Below are 22,751 nucleotides of genomic sequence, written 5' to 3'. Positions count from 1 at the left end.
CCAACGCACAATCGCTGGAAAATAAATTGGACAAGCTAAATGCACGTACATTTGAAGTCGGAAGTTTACATATACCTTAGCCAAATACATTTAAACTCAGTTTTTCACAATTCCTGACATTTAATCCTAGTAAAATTTCCCTGTCTTTGGTCAGTCAGGATCACCACTTTATTTTAAGAATGTGAAATGTCAGAATAATAGTAGAGAGAATGATTTATTTCAGCTTTTATTTCTTTCATCACATACCCAGTGGGTCAGAAGTTTGCATACACTCAATTAGTATTTGGTAGTATTGCCTTTAAATTGTTTTACTTGGGTCAAACTATTCGGGTAGCCTTCCACAAGCTTCCCACAATAAGTTGGGTGAATTTTGGCCCATTCCCCCTGACAGAGCTGGTGTAACTGAGTCAGGTTTGTAGGCGTCCTTGCTCGCACATGCTTTTTCAGTTCTGCCCATCAATGTTCTATGGGTTTGAGGTCAGGGCTTTGTGATGGCAACTCCAATACCTTGACTTTGTTGTCCTTAAGCCATTTTGCCACAAATTTGGAAGTATGCTTAGGGTTATTGTCCATTTGGAAGACCCATTTGCGACCAAGCTTTAACTTCCTGACTGGTGTCTTGAGATGTTGCTTCAATATATCCACATAATTTTTCCCGCCTCATGATGCTATCTATTTTGTGAAGTGCCCCAGTCCCTCTTGCAGCAAAGCACCCCCACAACATGATGCTGCGTTCTTCACGGTTGGGATGGTGTTCGTCGACCTGCAAGCCTCCCCCTTTTTCTTCCAAACATAACGATGGTCATTATGGCCAAACAGTTCTATTTTTGTTTCATCAGACGAGAGGACATTTCTCCAAAAAGTACGATCTTGGTCCCCATGTGCAGTTGTAAACCGTAGTCTGTCTTTTTTATGCCGGTTTTGGAGCAGTGGCTTCTTCCTTGCTTGAGCGGCCTTTCAGGTTATGTTGATATAGATACTTTTATACCTGTTTCCTCCAGCATCTTCACAAGGTCCTATGCTTTTGTTCTGGTATTGATTTGCACTTTTCACATCAAAGTATGTTCATCTCTAGGAGACAGAACACGTCTCCTTCCTGAGTGGTATGACGGCTGCGTGGTCCCATGGTGTTTATACTTGCGTACTATTGTTTGTACAGATGAACGTGGTACCTTCAGGCGTGTTCTGAGGTCTTGGCTGATTTATTTAGATTTCCCCATGATGTCAAGCAAAGAGGCACAGAGTTTGAAGGTAGGCCTTGAAATACATCCACAGGTACACCTCCAATTGACTCAGATGATGTCAATTAGCCTATCAGAAGCTTCTAAAGCCATGACATAATTTTCTGGAATTTTCCAAGCTGTTTAAAGGCACAGTCAACTTAGTGTATGTAAACTTCTGACCCACTGGAATTATAATACAGTGATTTATAAGTGAAATAATCTGTCTGTAAACAATTGTTGTAAAAATGACTTGTGTCATGCACAAAGTAGATGTCCTAACCGACTTGCCAAAACTATAGTTTGTTAACAAGAAATGTGTGGAGTGGTTGAAAAACTAGTTTTAATGACTCCAATTTAAGTGTATGTAAACTTCCGACTTCAACTGTATATCCTAGCAACTGGACATTAAAACTGTTATATCTTATGTTTCACCGAGTCGTGGCTGAACGACGACATGATTAATACACAGCTGGCGGGTTACACACTGCATCTGCAAAATAGAACAGCTGCCTCTGGTTAGACAAGGGGTGGCGGTCTATGTATATTTGTAAATAACAGGTGGTGTACGATATCTAAGGAAGTCTCGCCTGAGGTAGAGTATCTCATGATAAGCTGTAGACCAGTGGTTCTCAACTGGTTTTGCCCAGGGACCCAAATTTGACAATGACGATTGAGTTGCTACCCAATATTATGGACTGTTGATGATTACAATTTACAATGTTGTATTGCAGCTGCCTTCTTGGGCAGGTTTCACTTGCAAAATAGACTCTGTCTCAATTATGGTATTAAAGAAAGTCATTACACAGCCATATTAACTGAGAAAACATTTAATATCAATTCATGAGATTAAGCCATTTAATTAGGCGACCAGTTCAGGAGTGGGGTGTAATACATGATCAGACTCAGAACATGACATCAAAACCAGTCCAATAATGTTAATGAACAGTAACACATACAAGTCAAATAATGTTAATGAACAGTAACACATACCAGTCCAATAATGTTAATGAACAGTTACACATACCAGTCCAATAATGGTAATGAACAGTTACACATACCAGTCCTTATAATGTTAATGAACAGTAACACATATCAGTCCAATAATGTTAATGAACAGTAACACATACCAGTCCAATAATGTTAATGAGCAGTAACACATACCAGTCCAATAATGTTAATGAACAGTAACATAAACCAGTCCAATAATGTTAATGAACAGTAACACATACCAGTCTAATAATGTTAATGAACAGTAACACATACCAGTATTTAAAATAGAAAAAACAACCATCATTAGGAATTCTTAATCATCAATTATCATGTCAATAGTTTCACAACCTTGAAAACCTTGGCCTATCAGTGGGAAAGCTGGGGGTGTTTCTTGAGTTTGACAAGTTTATTGAAGTTTGGTTGACAGGGCAACTTGAAGGTCATGTTGGCTGTCCAGTTTGTTTCTGCTTTTAGTTTTCAGCACGGCTATAGCAGAGAAGCCACTTTCACACAGATAGGTAGTTCTGAACGGTAGCTTGATTCTGATTGCATGACAGACGAGAGCAGGATACTCTCCTATTACGCTGGTCCAGAACTTTGGCAGTGTCATTTCCGGGAAGCGCATGCCCAGTCCACGATCAAACGACAGCTCCAACAGCAGAGCCTCTTCGTTGCTTGGCAACGTGACACTTCCCATCTCCACTTGAAAGGGGTCCAGTATCCAGTCATCTCGTCTCCTGTTCTCCTCCGGGAAGTAGTTGCAAAACTTTCCATGCAACTTGACAAGATGCTGTTTAACAGGTTTCAGTGTGTCGCTGTGCACTTTGGTGATCAGATTCTGAATCTCAAAATCAGCATTGGGAAACATGGCAATCCTCCCGTTAGAAACATGATTTGCCAAATGGCAAGCTTCATCTTGATGACATCCACTTTGTCCCTCTGTTCAAATCGATTGTGCCACCTCCCTTGCATTGACACAATGAGAGAATTCAGAAGATCAAAAATATCCGCCAGGTAGGCAACTTGCATGAACCATTCCTCACAATCGAAATGTTCGGGCAGAGATGACTTGTTTTCTGAAAGAAACGCAGCAATATCCGCTCGAAGCTCATAAAAGTGACCCAACACTTTACCCCTGGAAAGCCAGCGGACCTCTGCATGATAGAGCACATGCTGGTGCTCCCTCCAAATATCCCTGCAGAAGGCCTGGAAACACCTGCTTTTCGTGGAACTCTTTTTGATATACACTGCTCAAAAAAATAAAGGGAACACTTAAACAACACAATGTAACTCCAAGTCAATCACACTTCTGTGAAATCAAACTGTCCACTTAGGAAGCAACACTGATTGACAATAAATGTCACATGCTGTTGTGCAAATGGAATAGTCAACAGGTGGAAATTATAGGCAATTAGCAAGACACCCCCAATAAAGGAGTGGTTCTGCAGGTGGGGACCACAGACCATTTCTCAGTTCCTATGCTTCCTGGCTGATGTTTTGGTCACTTTTGAATGCTGGCGGTGCTTTCACTCTAGTGGTAGCATGAGACGGAGTCTACAACCCACACAAGTGGCTCAGGTAGTGCAGCTCATCCAGGATGGCACATCAATGCGAGCTGTGGCATGAAGGTTTGCTGTGTCTGTCAGCGTAGTGTCCAGAGCATGGAGGCGCTACCAGGAGACAGGCCAGTACATCAGGAGACGTGGATGAGGCCGTAGGAGGGCAACAACCCAGCAGCAGGACCGCTACCTCCGCCTTTGTGCAAGGAGGAGCACTGCCAGCGCCCTGCAAAATGACCTCCAGCAGGCCACAAATGTGCATGTGTCTGCTCAAACGGTCAGAAACAGACTCCATGAGGGTGGTATGAGGGCCCGACGTCCACAGGTGGGGGTTGTGCTTACAGCTCAACACCGTGCAGGACGTTTGGCATTTGCCAGAGAACACCAAGATTGGCAAATTCGCCACTGGCGCCCTGTGCTCTTCACAGATGAAAGCAGGTTCACACTGAGCACGTGAGACGTGACAGAGTCACGTGGAGCTCAAGCACCATGTCCTTCGCTGCCAATGACTCCCTGTGTAGGAAGCAGTGGTTCCAAGGTGCACTCGGTGCTCTCTCCAGAATCCGCTTTACTACCCCGGAGTGGTTTCCCGTCATGGCAGCTGCCCCATCAGTGGTCACACCAACGCACCCATCCCAGGCCAGTCCCACGAAGCCCAGGGTACATATCCATTGTGTTAAAGACAAGGCTCTGCAGAGTTGGAGTCTGACATAGACAATTAGAATGGCATGGTTAGCCACATCCGTGGATTCATTTTACATTTACATTTAAGTCATTTAGCAGACGCTCTTATCCAGAGCGACTTACAAATTGGTGCATTCACCTTATGATATCCAGTTGTCACGTCCTGGCCAGTATAAGGTTAATTGTTTTTGTAGTTTGGTCAGGACGTGGCAGAGGGTATTTGTTTTATGTGGTTCGGGGTGGTGTGTTTGTGTAAAGGGTGTTTGATTTAGTATTTCCGGGTTTTTGGTTGATGGTCTATGTGTTTGTATTCTATGGTTAGTCTAGTGTGTGTGTTTCTATGTTTGGTTAATTGGGGTTGGGACTCTCAGTTGAAGGCAGGTGTTGTCTATCTGCCTTTGATTGAGAGTCCCATATATTAGGGTCTGTTTGTGTGTGTGATTTGTGGGTGATTGTTCTGTGTTGAGCTTTGCTTTGCCAGACTGTTTGTTAGTTGTTAGTTTTTCGGTTTTGTTATTTTGTATGTTCATTTTTGAAGATAATTAAAAATCAAGATGAGCATTCACGTACCTGCTGCGTTTTGGTCCTCATTCACGGACGTCAACCGTGACACCAGCGGAACAACCACTTTACAATAGTGCATCTAAATCTTTTAAGGGGGGGGGGGGGTTAGAAGGATTACTTTATCCTATCCTAGGTATTCCTTAAAGAGGTGGGGTTTCAGGTGTCTCCGGAAGGTGGTGATTGACTCCGCTGTCCTGGCGTCGTGAGGGAGCTTGTTCCACCATTGGGGTGCCAGAGCAGCGAACAGTTTTGACTGGGCTGAGCGGGAACTGTGCTTCCTCAGAGGTAGGGGGGCCAGCAGGCCAGAGGTGGATGAACGCAGTGCCCTTGTTTGGGTGTAGGGCCTGATCAGAGCCTGAAGGTATGGAGGTGCCGTTCCCTTCACAGCTCCGTAGGCAATCACCATGGTCTTGTAGCGGATGCGAGCTTCAACTGGAAGCCAGTGGAGAGAGCGGAGGAGCGGGGTGACGTGAGAGAACTTGGGAAGGTTGAACACCAGACGGGCTGCGGTGTTCTGGATGAGTTGTAGGGGTTTAATGGCACAGGCAGGGAGCCCAGCCAACAGCGAGTTGCAGTAATCCAGACGGGAGATGACAAGTGCCTGGATTATTACCTGCGCTGCTTCCTGTGTGAGGCAGGGTCGTACTCTGCGAATGTTGTAGAGCATGAACCTACAGGTTCATTCATCAAGCTGCAGTGCGTAATGGCCAATTGCACTAATGCTCGCTGATGTCTCGCGCGTTACGTCCTCAGACATGTCCTGGATTCTCCACCTCATGGTGTCATTGGATAGGGGGATGGTTTTAAGTTTGTTGGTGCCTGACTCCCAAGATTTCAATGCACATATCAATCGCAGCAGGGAGTATGTGATTCTCTGCGCTGGTGTGGGCTTTTTTGCATATAGCAATGCACTGGGCCACAAGGTCTGATGTGCGAAATGCCTTTTCATGTACCATGCATACCTTGTTCAATGAATCTTGTGAGGCCTCCTAATATTGACATTTCCTTTTGAAAAAGTCAGCTGTTTTATCTTTGTGGCTTGGATGCTTGGTGCCCAGATGACGTTTCATTTTGGAGGGTTTCATGCTCTCATTAGCTAACAGCTCGTGACGCACTACGGTCTACTCACCCTGTCTGTCTTCTATATATGGGTGTGTTCGTACATTCATTAGTTATCTGCGCTCTGGCACACTCAGACGAGAGTGCTCTGAAATCTGAGTAGATAGCCAGAGCGAATTTACGAATGCACCATATTTGATGAAGTCGGGGTCGTATTTTCTCTTCTTGACAGGGACCTGGTTGTCTGCCTTGTTGTTGACCTTGGAAGCAGCAGTAGATGAGAAACTGCACATTTGAAAAACTTGTCCATGATTTTACTCTGACAGCTATCCTACATGAGTTAAATCACAGCGAACTATCCGCATTTGCAATAACTGCAGAACAAATCTGCATAGTTAGCTGTCAATCAAGCTATCTGTCAGAAGAAGATCTGTATTATCTGATTGGACGTGTCACATTTAAAACTAAACAATGTTGCAGAATTACATTTTTATTGGATCTCTCTGTGTGTGTGTGTGTGTGTGTGTGTGTGTGTGTCGAAATCTGTCATTTCATTGGATCAGTGTATGTGTGGGGGGGCGAGAACGTTATTGTATTGTTCAATGAGCGAGTGCAGTGCGAATATTTATTTAGCTAGACATGTCGCAGTGCGCCGCACTGCACGTGTAAAGTCAACAACAATAAAGGGTGCAGCAGTATCCTTTCAAAATAAAAGTCTCGGCGCAGCGGTTACCTTTCAAAATAATGTTTATTTTATTTTATTTTACTTGCACAAGTCCTGCGACCCGTTAAAATCCTTCCGACGTGACCCCCCAGTTGAGAATCACTGCTGCAGACCACACTCTCTACCTATAGAGTTTTCATCTGTATTTTTCGTAGCTGTTTACATACCACCACAGACCAATGCTGGCATTAAGACCGTATACCGCCATAAGCAAACAGGAGAACGCTCATCCAGAGGCGGCGCTCCTAGTGGCCAGGGACTTTAATGCAGGGAAACTTAAATCTGTTTTACCTCATTTCTATCAGCATGTGAAATGTGCAACCAGAGGGAAAAAAACTCTACGCCACCTTTACTCCACACACAGAGACACATACAAAGCTCTCCCTTGCCCTCCATTTGGAAAATCTGACCATAATTCTAACCTCCTGATTCCTGCTTACAAGCAAACATTAAAGCAGGAAGCACCAGTGACTCGGTCAATAAAAAAGTGGTCAGATGAAGCAGATGCTAAGCTACAGGACTGTTTTGCTAGCACAGACTGGAATATGTTCCGGGATTCTTCCGATGGCATTGAGGAGTACACTACATCAGTCACTGGCTTCATCAATAAGTGCCGCTCTGAGCTAAAGGGTAGAGCTGCCACTTTCAAGGAGAGGTAGGCTTACCTTTTTGACAGATGAATTTAGGCTATAGGCCGCTATATCCATAGATGTGTCGGTCAATTCATCCACTCTTTTAATAGCCTACCTTCGTGTCAGTGAAGCACTGTTAAGTTCAAACCAAGACTCGAATTGAGGGGGTATGAGAGGGTATGCCATAGGCCTACCTATTTTTAAAGAACATGGCAAAAAGCACAGGTTCTACCCTTGTTAGTTTAAGTTTTTAAGAAAATAAAACTGATATGATTATATAAAGTAATCTATAACAGCGCTTTGGTCCGTGATGCTTTATGTATTTTACTGTATTTTATAGCATCTATTGCATCTTGCCTATGCCGCTCTGTCATTGCTCATCCATATATTTATATGTATATATTCTTATTCCATTCCTTTACTTAGATTTGTGTGTATTAGGTAGTTGCTGTGGAATTGTTAGATTAGATGTTAGATATGGCTGCACTGTCGGAACTAGAAGCACAAGCATTTCGCTACACTCACAATAACATCTGCCAACCATGTGTATGTGACCAATAACATTTTATTTTATTTTGATTTGCTAGAAACAAGCTGTAAAATACCCTGGAAAGACGTGAAGCTGATGCATATGGGGCTGCGCACAATTGGCCCTGCGCAATCCGGGTTAGGGGAGGGTATGGCCGGGGTAGGCCGCCAATGTAAATAAGAATATGTTCTTAATTGACTTGCCTATTTAAATAAAGGTAAAAAAAATATATATATATATATATATATACTGCTCAAAAAAATTAAAGGGAACACTAAAATAACACATCCTTGTAACGCCCTGGCCATAGAGAGGGTTTTTTTTGTTCTTTATTTTGGTTAGGCCAGGGTGTTACATTGGGTGGGCGTTCTATGTTCCTTTTTCTATGTTTTGGTATTTCTTTGTTTTGGGCCGTGTGTGGCTCCCAATCAGGCACAGCTGAAGCTCGTTGGTGCTGATTGGGAGTCACACATAAGGAGCATGTTTTTCCTTTGGGTTTTGTGGGTAATTGTTTCTGTTTTGAGTATTTTCCTAACAGGACTGTTTGCTGTCGTTTTTGTTCATTTTGTAGTGTTCTCTTGTTTATTTGAATTAAAATTCTAATGATGAACACATCCTCTGCTGCACCTTGGTTCCCTCTTCCAGACAGCCGTTACAGAATTACCCACCAACAACGGACCAAGCAGCAGAGGAAGGAGCAGCACAAGGAGAGGCACCAGGAGAAAAGCTATCTGGAGTCATGGACTTGGGAGGAAATCCTGGACGGGAAAGGACCATGGACTCAAGCTGGGGATTATCGCCGCCCACAGTGGGAGATCGAGGCGGCGAGAGCTGAGAGGCGCTGGTATGAGGAGAGGGAGCGCAACGGACACGGGAGGCAGCCCCACAATTTATTTTGGGGGGGGCACACGGGGAGATTGGCGGAGTCAGGTGGTAGACCTAAGCCAACTCCCCGTGCTTACCGGAAGCAGCGTGGTACTGGTAAGACACCGTGTTATGCTGGGGAGCGCACGGTGTCCCCAGTGTGCGTTCAAAGCCCGGTGCGCTACATACCAGCCTCCCGCAAGTGCCATGCGAGTGCAGGCATCGAGCCAGGGCGGATGGTGCCAGCTCAGCGCGTCTGGTCTCCAGTGCGCCTCCTCGGTCCAGGTTATCCTGCGCCGGCGTTGCGCACTGTGTCTCCAGAGCGCTGGGAGGGTCCAGTTCGCCCAATGCCTGCTCTCCGCCCTTGCCGGGCCAAAGTGGGCATTCATCCTGGAGTGTGGGTAAAGAGTGTGGGTACCAGAACTCCAGTGCTCCCCCACAGCCCGGTTTATCCTGTGCCTCCTCCTCGGACCAGGCCTCCAGTGGGTCTCCCCATCCTGTGCCACCTCCCAGGACCAGGCCTCCAGTGGGTCTCCCCATCCTGGTCCATCCTGTGCCACCTCCCAGGACCAGGCCTTCAGTGGGTCTCCCCATCCTGGTCCGTCCTGTGCCACCTCCCAGGACCAGGCCTTCAGTGGGTCTCCCCATCCTGGTCCGTCCTGTGCCACCTCCCAGGACCAGGCCTTCAGTGGGTCTCCCCATCCTGGTCCGTCCTGTGCCACCTCCCAGGACTAGGCCTCCAGTGGGTCTCCCCATCCTGGTCCGTCCTGTGCCACCTCCCAGGACCAGGCCTTCAGTGGGTCTCCCCATCCTGGTCCGTCCTGTGCCACCTCCCAGGACTAGGCCTCCAGTGGGTCTCCCCATCCTGGTCCGTCCTGTGCCACCTCCCAGGACTAGGCCTCCAGTGGGTCCCACCTGTCCAGAGTTGTCAGAGCTGCCCACCAGTCAACAGTCGTCAGAGCTGCCCGCCAGTCAACAGTCGTCAGAGCTGCCCGCCAGTCAACAGTCGCCAGAGCTGCCCGCCAGTCAACAGTCGTCAGAGCTGCCCGCCAGTCAACAGTCGTCAGAGCTGCCCGCCAGTCAACAGTCGTCAGAGCTGCCCGCCAGTCAACAGTCGTCAGAGCTGCCCGCCAGTCAACAGTCGTCAGAGCTGCCCGCCAGTCAACAGTCGCCAGAGAGGTCAGACTGCCCTGAGCGGCCAGACTGCCCTGAACTGCCAGAGCGGCCAGACTGCCCTGAACTGCCAGAGCGGCCAGACTGCCCTGAACTGCCAGAGCGGCCAGACTGCCCTGAACTGCCAGAGCGGCCAGACTGCCCTGAACTGCCAGAGCGGCCAGACTGCCCTGAACTGCCAGAGCGGCCAGACTGCGCTGAACTGCCAGAGCAGCCAGGGTCGCCGGCCGCCAGCCGGGCGCAGCCAGGGTCGGCCGCCAGCCGGGCGCAGCCAGGGTCGCCCACCAGCCGGGCGCAACCATCGCCGCCCGCCAGCCGGGCGCAGCCAGGGTCGCCCGCCAGCCAGGCGCAACCATCGCCGGCCGCCAGCCGGGCGCAACCAGGGTCGCCCGCCAGCCGGGTGCAGCCATCGCCGCCCGCCAGCCGGGCGCAGTCAGCGTCACCCACCAGACCTTCGGCGCGGCCAGGTGCGCCACCTAAGAGGGCGACGCAGGGGTGGAGCAGAGGCCACGTCCCGCACCTGAGCCGCCGCCGTAAGAAGGCCCACCCGGACCCTCCCCTTCAGAGTCAGGTTTTGCGGCCGGAGTCCGCACCTTTGGGGGGGGTACTGTAACGCCCTGGCCATAGAGAGGGGTTTTTTTGTTCTTTATTTTGGTTAGGCCAGGGTGTTACATTGGGTGGGCGTTCTATGTTCCTTTTTCTATGTTTTGGTATTTCTTTGTTTTGGGCCGTGTGTGTGGCTCCCAATCAGGCACAGCTGAAGCTCGTTGGTGCTGATTTGGAGTCACACATAAGGAGCATGTTTTTCCTTTGGGTTTTGTGGGTAATTGTTTCTGTTTTGAGTATTTTCCTAACAGGACTGTTTGCTGTCGTTTTTGTTCATTTTGTAGTGTTCTCTTGTTTATTTGAATTAAAATTCTAATGATGAACACATCCTCTGCTGCACCTTGGTTCCCTCTTCCAGACAGCCGTTACAATCCTAGATCTGAATGAATGAAATAATCTTATTAAATACTTTTTTTCTTTACATAGTTGAATGTGCTGACAACAAAATCACACAAAAATAATCAATGGAAATCCAATTTATCAACCCATGGAGGTCTGGATTTGGAGTCACACTCAAAATTAAAGTGGAAAACCACACTACAGGCTGATCCAACTTTGATGTAATGTCCTTAAAACAAGTCAAAATGAGGCTCAGTAGTGTGTGTGGCCTCCACGTGCCTGTATGACCTCCCTACAACGCCTGGGCATGCTCCTAATGAGGTGGCGGATGGTCTCCTGAGGGATCTCCTCCCAGACCTGGACTAAAGCATCCGCCAACTCCTGGACAGTCTGTGGTGCAACGTGGCGTTGGTGGATGGAGCGAGACATGATGTCCCAGATGTGCTCAATTGGATTCAGGTCTGGGGAACGGGCGGGCCAGTCCATAGCATCAATGCCTTCCTCTTGCAGGAACTGCTGACACACTCCAGCCACATGAGGTCTAGCATTGTCTTGCATTAGGAGGAACCCAGGGCCAACCGCACCAGCATATGGTCTCACAAGGGGTCTGAGGATCTCATCTCGGTACCTAATGGCAGTCAGGCTACCTCTGGCGAGCACATGGAGGGCTGTGCGGCCCCCCAAAGAAATGCCACCCCACACCATGACTGACCCACCGCCAAACCGGTCATGCCGGAGGATGTTGCAGGCAGCAGAACGTTCTCCACGGCGTCTCCAGACTCTGTCACGTGCTCAGTGTGAACCTGCTTTCATCTGTGAAGAGCACAGGGCGCCAGTGGCGAATTTGCCAATCTTGGTGTTCTCTGGCAAATGCCAAACGTCCTGCACGGTGTTGGGCTGTTAGCACAACCCCACCTGTTGACGTCGGGCCCTTATACCACCCTCATGGAGTCTGTTTCTGACCATTTGAGCAGACACATGCACATTTGTGGCCTGCTGGAGGTCATTTTGCAGGGCTCTGGCAGTGCTCCTCCTGCTCCTCCTTGCACAAAGGCAGAGGTAGCGGTCCTGCTGCTGGGTTGTTGCCCTCCTACGGCCTCCTCCACGTCTCCTGATGTACTGGCCTGTCTCCTGGTAGCGCCTCCATGCTCTGGACACTACGCTGACAGACACAGCAAACCTTCATGCCACAGCTCGCATTGATGTGCCATCCTGGATGAGCTGCACTACCTGAGCCACTTGTGTGGGTTGTAGACTCCGTCTCATGCTACCACTAGAGTGAAAGCACCGCCAGCATTCAAAAGTGACCAAAACATCAGCCAGGAAGCATAGGAACTGAGAAGTGGTCTGTGGTCCCCACCTGCAGAACCACTCCTTTATTGGGGGTGTCTTGCTAATTGCCTATAATTTCCACCTGTTGTCTATTCCATTTGCACAACAGCATGTGAAATGTATTGTCAATCAGTGTTGCTTCCTAAGTGGACAGTTTGATTTCACAGAAGTGTGATTGACTTGGAGTTACATTGTGTTGTTTACGTGTTCCCTTTATTTTTTTGAGCAGTGTGTATATATATATATATATATATTTAAGTGATTGGTTCATTTCTTTGACATTCAGAGGCTGATTTTGCTTGGCATGTACAGTAATCTAATTCTGTCACTGTTTATTGATTAAGCTATTCACTTTCTGTACAATAGAAGATGTTTAAACCCAGACAGCTTTTAGGGAAACACTTGTGACCTTCTCTCATTGGGTTAAACCACAGAAGAAGAGTAGCCAGCAGATAAAGCTTACATTTTTCTGCGTCGGTAGGTCTACTCTGTCTGGGTTGGAAAGGCAGGCCTACATTTTGAAGTACCGTGCTTAGATTCATAATGATGTCTCAGACACAGATTTGTCATTGGAGAAATATAATGAACACATAGGCATATCTTTCTGTCCATTTTTAGACTGTAATTCTTAGCCTGTAATTTAGGTAATTTGTGTGGTATTAACAAAAATATTCTGCTAATATGTTAAATTACCTTAGAATTGCATGAAATGTTTATAAAAGGCAATTTTTTCTCTGACCTGCAAATACGATGATAGATTCATGTAATGCTTTTACTATAAAGGAGATCTTTACACCCCTACCCTTGTCCGCGGTGGTCCGCAAACCCACAACCTTCTGGCTCGCAGCCCTGTGCGCTATTAAAGTACCATGTAATGCTTACAGGACCGAGAACAGTTTCTAAAACTGCATATCTAAGGCTCTGGCTTGTCCAAGAAGTGAAGGTAAATGGTAGACATATTCTCTGCTACCGACTTTGTTTAAATTATTATTTTGGGTATAGGGGAGGGTCACTTTTTTTTTCAAGCGTTCATGGAGGCTTTAGGTAAAATATATTTTGCTGAAGAGAGGGCCATTCATTTTCATTTCAGAGAGGTCCGATTTTTCTCCATGTAACTCCTATTATAAAAAACATTCACTCCCCCAGAGAAATAATTGTTTTTCAGGTTCCTTTTCAGGTTGTAGCTGTCAATAGGATATTCTGTAGACTGCCGAAGAACATCTTTCCAAATGGCTCAATGTCAAAAATAGCAATGCCTCTCAGCCATCTTACAACCAGCACTAATATAGTTGGGCATTGACCGTGAAAAAAACCTTATATTCAAACTGGTTACATTTTCAGACCTAGTGGAAACCTTACCTTTGCCCACTTCCTCTGATTACAATTTTACGAGTCATTTAAGAGAGAGGGCACTCTGAGTGAAAATATTGAGTTGCTCATTTTCTATTTAACTCAGAGAATTGATCCATCCGTTGAGCTGCTGGAATGCTCGCCTATCTCAACTTTATTGTCTGCCGGAGCAGAACCAAAGAAAAGAGAATTGTTCTCTTATCAGCACTGTCACAATATAGGTCAAGGGTTCTCACTGTGTTCATTTGACTGGTTAGGAAACAATCCGATCCGTGGCTATAGGAAAATGTCTTTCCTACTGTCATTTGAGCTCTGTCTGCTAGGAGAAACTCAGGAACTCCGTAGGGTGATGCACTTAAGGACCTACGGGCTTTGTGTCGTGAGGATCTCCCCTCCCTGCTCATTATAAATAAATGACATACTTTTTGATATATATTTTTTACAATATTGGAGACTGTCAGTGCTTCACATCTACCGTACCAAACCCTCTCGAGGTTGTTTTCACAAATTGAAGTTATGTTTTCACCTTCGCAGTTTTCATCTATGGCGTTTCCCAGACATCTATAGCCTACTGCCTACTACCACAATCATTGAGCATGATGACAGGATATTTAGCAAGATTCCCTGCTATAGCATCAGAAGCATCATATGAAGGCCTTTTACTTTCTGTCTGCTTAAACCTACTGCATTAGAAAGTTGTATGCAGTAGTTAAGCATTGTGTCACTCATAAAGTTTGTCTACCTTTCTCAAATCTAACGTGCCTGGTAGTGACATGGGTCGACCTGTGATGACCTCAAACGGACTCAACCCTGTGGTTTTGTTATGTGTTGCCCGCATACAGCACCCGATGTCACAGGAAGGCCAAAAAGATCATCAAGGACAACAACCACCCGACCCACTGCCTGTTCACCCTGCCATCATCCAGAAGGCGAGGTCAGTACAGGTGCATCAAAGCTGGGACCGAGAGACTGAAAAACAGCTTCTATCTCAAGGCCATCAGACTATTAAACAGCCATCACTAACATAGAGAGGCTGCTGCCAACATACAAACTTAAATCTCTGGCCACTTTAATAAATGGACTTAATAAAGGTATCACTAGTCACTTTAAATAACGCCACTTTAATAATGTTTACAAATCCTACATTACTCATCTCATATGTATATAGTGTTCTATACCATCTACTGCATCTTGCCTATGTCGCACGGCCATGGCTCATCCATATATTTATACAGTTGAAGTCGGAAGTTTACATACATCTTAGCCAAATACATTTAAACTCAGTTTTTCACAATTCCTGACATTTAATCCTAGTAAAAATTCCCTGTCTTAGGTCAGTTAGGAAGGAACTTTATTTTAAGAATGTGAAATGTCAGAATAATAGTAGAGAGAATGATTTATTTCAGCTTTTATTTCTTTCATCACATTCCCAGTGGGTCAGAAGTTTACATACACTCAATTAGTATTTGGTAGCATTGCCTTTAAATTGTTTTACTTGGGTCAAACGTTTCGGGTAGCCTTCCACAAGCTTCCCACATTAAGTTGGCTGAATTTTGAAGTTTCCTCCTGACAGAGCTGGTGTAACTGAGTCAGGTTTGTAGGCCTCCTTGCTCGCACATGCTTTTCAGTTCTGCCCACAAATGTTCTATAGGATTGAGGTCAGGGCTTTGTGATGGCCACTCCAATACCTTGACTTTGTTGTCCTTAAGCCATTTTGCCACAACTTTGGAAGTATTGTCATGACGTTGCCCTCTTTGGGTACAGCGAGCACAGTTAAACCCCCTCCCTCTGCACCAGGCCTTTTCAATGCACCATCCCCCGACCTCTATACTTCTGACACAAGGCTGTGTGAAGGCAGCCATAAATTCCAAAGGAGAATGTACTGCCTCATGGCCACAGTATGGAGAGAGAGGGAGACAAAGGAATTCTTCCAACTCACAGGACGGGGGAACCGAACGACATTTATTTTCTGGAAAAGGTATTAAAGATCGGTGAAGAATCCGATCCGCTTGGTACAATTTTATGAAACTCATAGAGACAATATTGCCATATTACCATAATAATGTTTATATAATAGCCTCAGCTATGAGACTTACATTTAAATGGTTGTATACAATTGATGAATGAGGATAAACCTATTTGGAATATGTTGAGATGCTTATGTTAATGTGAGAGAATTGTATGTCTGTTCAAAGCTTAACTAAGTCATCGGCACGCCCCCAGGGACACAGACAGGACAAGGCGTCATGTGACAGCCTTTTCTACGTTCAGTATATAAGCCCCACCCAGAATTTCTTTCTTCAGACCAGGCCTCCACTCCACTACGAGTTGGCCAATAGGTTTGACCATGCATCCCTCTACTGAACTTTAACCATACCACGTGGTTAAACTTTTAGACTATCGATACCGACAGAATAATAACAAGTCTTTGATATTAATTACTAGTCTGCAGCTAGAAATTCGGTATCATTGAAACCGAAGACCGACGAAACATCCATTCTATAACGACATTAATGAATGTCACTTTGAAAGATCCATTCTACCCAAGAGAGAGTGAGAGAGGGAACTCTCCAACAGGACGAACCTTTCCAACAAAGATCACGACGACACACTGAGCGTAAATATATATATTGATTGCAATTGTTTCCGAATGAGTGAGCGTTCATGTGCAAAGGATTAGCATATCAATTGTTAATATTTATCAACTCTGTAGGGTCTTCTCAGCTGACCCCCCACTACTCTTTTGTTTAACAAGCCGCCATGCCGGTTTAGCCCACTAGGGCACATTCCTTTATCATTGCTTTGTAACGATACCTACTGTTGTGTATGCTTTCTGTGAATTACTTAGTTTAGTAAATAAATGATTTTAAGACAATTGATGTATGGATGACTTAGTGAAGACTGGGTTCGTGCAGATAACAAGAATTTACGACGTTTGGAATGAGACTGACGCGAGGTAATAATACATCATTAATCAGAAGATAATCGGTCAGATATTATGATATCTGTAAAGTTATATTAGGAAAATTATAACTTTGTAATATGAATATTTTCCTTGGTGCCCCGACCTCCTAGTTAATTACAGTTACACGATTAATCAGTTAATCGCGTAATAATAATTTCAGAGAGTTATTTGATAAACATGTCTTCAAGTTAATGATGCCCAAAGACACGACAGAATGCTTGGGGTCATTGTCCATTTGGAAGACATGTGACCACAGACGTGACCATTTGCGACCAAGCTTTAACTTCCTGACTGATGTCTTGAGATGTTGCTTCAATATATCCACATAATTTTCCTGCCTCATAATGCCATCTATTGCCTCATAATGCCATCTGCACCAGTCCCTCCTGCAGCAAAGCACCCCCACAACATGATGCTGCCACACCCGTGCTTCACGGTTGGGATAGTGTTCTTCGGCTTACAAGCCTCCCACTTTTTCCTCCAAACACAACGATGGTCATTATGGCCAAACAGTTCTATTTTTGCTTTAATCAGACCAGAGGACATTTCTCCAAAATGAACAATCTTTGTCCCCATGTGCAGTTGCAAACCGTAGTCTGGCTTTTTTTATGGCGGTTTTGGAGCAGTGGCTTCTTCCTTGCTGAGCGGCCTTTCAGGTTATGTCGATATAGGATTCATTTTACTGTGGACATAGATACTTTTGTACCTGTTTCCTCAGTATCTTCACAAGGTCCTTTGCTGTTGTTCTGGGATTGATTTGCACTTTTCACACTGAAGTACGTTCATCTCTAGGAGACAAAACGTGTCTCCTTCCTGAGCGGTATGATGGCTGTGTGGTCCCATGGTGTTTATACTTGCGTACTATTGTTTGTACAGATGAACGTGGTACCTTCAGGCGTTTGGAAATTGCTCCCAAGGATGAACCAGACTTGTGGAGGTCTCCAATTTCTTTTCTGAGGTTTTGGCTGATTTCTTTAGATTTTCCCATGATGTCAAGCAAAGAGGCACTGAGTTTGAAGGTAGGCCTTGAAATACATCCACAGGTACACCTCCAATTGACTTAAATGATGTCAATTAGCCTATCAGAAGCTTCTAAAGCCATGACATCATTTCCTGGAATTTTCCAAGCTGTTTAAAGGCACTGTCAATTTAGCGTACGTAAACTTCTGACCCACTGGAATTGTGATACAATGAATTATAAGTGAAATAATCTTGTTGGTCAAGACCAATTGTTCAGGGTCACGGCAGTTGATGTTATTCTTCAATATCACAGACCCCAAAGCAAATCAGGTGGAGAAAATATATTTATTCAAAGAGAACAAATCGTAGTTGTTATGCTGGAAAGTAGATGGTAGATGTTCGTTCTTCACTGTCCTCAGTGTTTTCTCCTCTGAACAAAGAGACAGGATGTCGTTTATAACCCAACCCTTGCCTATGGTTGACCAATTAGAATTACTTGCAATAAAACTGTTCCAATGGCCAAATAACAAGTATCCCGTTTCAGGCTCAATGTACAGACAATTCGGACCAATGAGAACTTGAGTCATGTAGCTATGAGTCCTGGACTGAAATTCCTCCCGTGTCTCTGACCCATTAATCTTCAGAAAAACAGCTTTTTCCATTGATCATTATTTCCTTCTTGACCTTTAGTCCTCTGCGTTGTGTATTTATCTTAAAATATTCTTACAGTACCTCAAGGACATACACACAACATACACTGAGAGTACAAAACATTTGGAATAACTTCCTAATATTGAGTTGAACTCCCTTTTGCCCTCAGAACAGTCTCAATTTGTCAGGGAATGGACTACAAGGTGTCAGAAGCGTTCCACAGGGACTCCAATTCTTCCCACAGTTGTGTCAAGTTGGCTGGATGTCGTTTGGGTGGTGGACCATTCTTGATACATACGGGAAACTGTTGAGCGTGAACTGCACCCAGCAGTTTGACACCTTGTAGTCCATTCCCCGACAAATTGAGACTGTTCTGAGGGTATGTATCAAGTATGTACCCAGCAGCGGTACAGTTCTTTACACACTCATTCTGGTGAGCCTGGCACCTACTACCATACCCCGTCCAAAGGCACTTACATATTTTGTCTTGCCCATTCACCCTCTGAATGGCACACGTACACAATCCGTTGTCTAAAGGCGTAAAAATATTTTTTTACCATGTCTCTTCCCCTTCATCTACACAGATTGAAGTGGATTTAACAGGGATCATAGCTTTCACCTGGATTCACCTGGTCAGTCTAATGTTTTGGACACTCAGTGTATATGGTTCTCACCCAACATTAAACCATCAAAGGCTATATATATATATATATATATATATATATATATTAAACAGCGGGAATATATGTATATGTATATATGGGATAGTTCCCGCTGTTTAATGGTCAATTTGGTGAATAATATATGGCAATTGATTCTTGAAGAATACAACTTATGAACTCAGAAAAAAAGAAACGTCCTCTCACTGTCAACTGCGTTTATTTTCAGCAAACTTAACATGTGTAAATATTTGAATGAACATAACAAGATTCAACAACTGAGACATAAACTTAGCAAGTTCCACAGACATGTGACTAACAGAAATGGAATAAAGTGTCTTTGAACAAAGGGGGGCGGTCAAAATCAAAAGTAACAGTCAGTATCTGGTGTGGCCACCAGCTGCATTAAGTACTGCAGTGCATCTCCTCCTCATGGACTGCACCAGATGTGTCACTTCTTGCTGTGAGATGTTACCCCACTCTTCCACAAGGCACCTGGAAGTTCCAGGACATTTCTGGGGGGAAAGGCCCTAGCCCTCAGCCTCCGATCCAACAGGTCCCAGATGTGCTCAATGGGATTGAGATCCGGGCTCTTTGCTGGCCATGGCAGAACACTGACATTCCTGTCTTGCAGGAAATCACACACAGCACGAGCGGTATGGCTGGTGGCATTGTCATGCTTGAGGGTCATGTCAGGATGAGCCTACAAGAAGGGTACCACATGAGGGAGGAGGATGTCTTCCCTGTAACGCACAGCGTTGAGATTGCCTGCAATGACAACAAGCTCAGTCCGATGATGCTGTGACACACCGCCCCAGACCACGAGGGACCCTCCACCTCCAAATCGATCTCGCTCCAGAGTACAGGCCGCGGTGTAATGCTCATTCCTTTGACGATAAACATGAATCCGACCATCACCACTGGTGAGACAAAACCATTATTTGCCAGTCCTGTCTGGTCCAGCGATGGTGGGTTTATGCCCATAGGCGACGTTGTTGCCGGTAATGTCTGGAGAGAACCTGCCTCACAACAGGCCTACAAGCCCTCAGTCCAGCCTCTCTCAGCCTATTGCGGACAGTCTGAGCGCTGATGGAGCGATTGTGCATTCCTGGTGTAACTCGGGCAGTTGTTGTTGCCATCATGTACCTGTCCCGCAGGTGTGATGTTCGGATGTACGGATCCTGTGCAGGTGTTGTTACACGTGGTCTGCCACAGCGAGGACAATCAGCTGTTTGTCCTGTCTCCCTGTAGCTCTGTCTTAGGCATCTCACAGTACGGACATTGCCATTTATTGCATTTACATTACATTTACATTTAAGTCATTTAGCAGACGCTCTTATCCAGAGCGACTTAGAAATTGGTGCATTCACCTTATGATATCCAGTGGAACAACCACTTTACAATAGTGCATCTAAATCTTTTAAGGGGGGGGTTAGAAGGATTACTTTATCCTATCCCAGGTATTCCTTAAAGAGGTGGGGTTTCAGGTGTCTCCGGAAGGTGGTGATTAACTCCGCTGTCCTGGCGTCATGAGGGAGCTTGTTCCACCATTGGGATGCCAGAGCAGCGAACAGTTTTGACTGGGCTGAGCGGGAACTGTGCTTCCTCAGAGGTAGGGAGGCGAGCAGGCCAGAGGTGGATGAACGCAGTGCCCTTGTTTGGGTGTAGGGCCTGATCAGAGCCTGAAGGTACGGAGGTGCCGTTCCCCTCACAGCTCCGTAGGCAAGCACCATGGTCTTGTAGCGGATGCGAGCTTCAACTGGAAGCCAGTGGAGAGAGCGGAGGAGCGGGGTGACGTGAGAGAACTTGGGAAGGTTGAACACCAGACGGGCTGCGGCGTACTGGATGAGTTGTAGGGGTTTAATGGCACAGGCAGGGAGCCCAGCCAACAGCGAGTTGCAGTAATCCAGACGGGAGATGACAAGTGCCTGGATTAGGACCTGCGCCGCTTCCTGTGTGAGGCAGGGTCGTACTCTACGAATGTTGTAGAGCATGAACCTACAGGATCGGGTCACCGCCTTGATGTTAGTGGAGAACGACAGGGTGTTGTCCAGGGTCACGCCAAGGTTCTTAGCACTCTGGGAGGAGAACACCGTGATGGCGAGATCATGGAACGGGCAGTCCTTCCCTGGGAGGTAGAGCAGCTCCGTCTTGCCGAGGTTCAGCTTGAGGTGGTGATCCGTCATCCACACTGATACGTCTGCCAGACATGCAGAGATGCGATTCGCCACCTGGTTATCAGAAGGGGGAAAGGAGAAGATTAATTGTGTGTCGTCTGCATAGCAATGATGGGAGAGACCATGTGAGGATATGACAGAGCCAAGTGACTTGGTGTATAGCGAGAATAGGAGAGGGCCTAGAACAGAGCCCTGGGGGACACCAGTGGTGAGAGCACGTGGTGCGGAGACAGATTCTCGCCACGTTACCTGGTAGGACCAACCTGTCAGGTAGGACGCAATCCAAGCGTGGGCCGCGCCGGAGATGCCCAACTCGGAGAGTGTGGAGAGGAGGATCTGATGGTTCACAGTATCAAAGGCAGCAGATAGGTCTAGAAGGATGAGAGCAGAGGAGAGAGAGTTAGCTTTAGCAGTGCGGAGAGCCTCCGTGACACAGAGAAGAGCAGTCTCAGTTGAATGACCAGTCTTGAAACCTGACTGATTTGGATCAAGAAGGTCATTCTGAGAGAGATAGCAGGAGAGCTGGCCAAGGACGGCACGTTCAAGAGTTTTGGAGAGAAAAGAAAGAAGGGATACTGGTCTGTAGTTGTTGACATCGGAGGGATCGAGTGTAGGTTTTTTCAGAAGGGGTGCAACTCTCGCTCTCTTGAAGACGGAAGGGACGTAGCCAGCGGTCAAGGATGAGTTGATGAGCGAGGTGAGGTAGGGGAGAAGGTCTCCGGAAATGGTCTGGAGAAGAGAGGAGGGGATAGGGTCAAGCGGGCAGGTTTTTGGGCTGCCGGCTGTCACAAGACGCGAGATTTCATCTGGAGAGAGAGGGTAGAAAGAGGTCAAAGCACAGGGTAGGGAAGTGTGAGCAGGACCAGCGGTGTCGTTTGACTTAGCAAACGAGGATCGGATGTCGTCGCCTTCTTTTCAAAATGGTTGACGAAGTCATCCGCAGAGAGGGAGGAGGGGGGAGGGGGGAGGGGGAGGAGGATTCAGGAGGGAGGAGAAGGTGGCAAAGAGCTTCCTAGGGTTAGAGGCAGATGCTTGGAATTTAGAGTGGTAGAAAGTGGCTTTAGCAGCAGAGACAGAAGAGGAAAATGTAGAGAGGAGGGAGTGAAAGGATGCCAGGTCCGCAGGAGGCGAGTTTTCCTCCATTTCCGCTCGGCTGCCCGGAGCCCTGTTCTGTGAGCTCGCAATGAGTCGTCGAGCCACGGAGCAGGAGGGGAGGACCGAGCCGGGTTGGAGGATAGGGGACATAGAGAATCAAAGGATGCAGAAAGGGAGGAGAGGAGGGTTGAGGAGGCAGAATCAGGAGATAGGTTGGAGAAGGTTTGAGCAGAGGGAAGAGATGATAGGATGGAAGAGGAGAGAGTAGCGGGAGAGAGAGAGCGAAGGTTGGGACGGCGCAATACCATCCGAGTAGGGGCAGAGTGAGAAGTGTTGGATGAGAGCGAGAGGGAAAAGGATACAAGGTAGTGGTCGGAGATTTGGAGGGGAGTTGCAATGAGATTAGTGGAAGAACAGCATCTAGTAAAAATGAGGTCAAGCGTATTGCCTGCCTTGTGAGTAGGGGGGGGAAGGTGAGAGGGTGAGGTCAAAAGAGGAGAGGATTGGAAAGAAGGAGGCAGAGAGGAATGAGTCAAAGGTAGACGTGGGGAGGTTAAAGTCACCCAGAACTGTGAGAGGTGAGCCATCCTCAGGAAAGGAACTTATCAAGGCGTCA

This window comes from Salmo salar, chromosome ssa12 (genome assembly GCF_905237065.1).
Source record: "Salmo salar chromosome ssa12, Ssal_v3.1, whole genome shotgun sequence".
Taxonomy (NCBI): domain Eukaryota; kingdom Metazoa; phylum Chordata; class Actinopteri; order Salmoniformes; family Salmonidae; genus Salmo; species Salmo salar.
Note: the sequence above shows the minus strand (reverse complement) of the source record.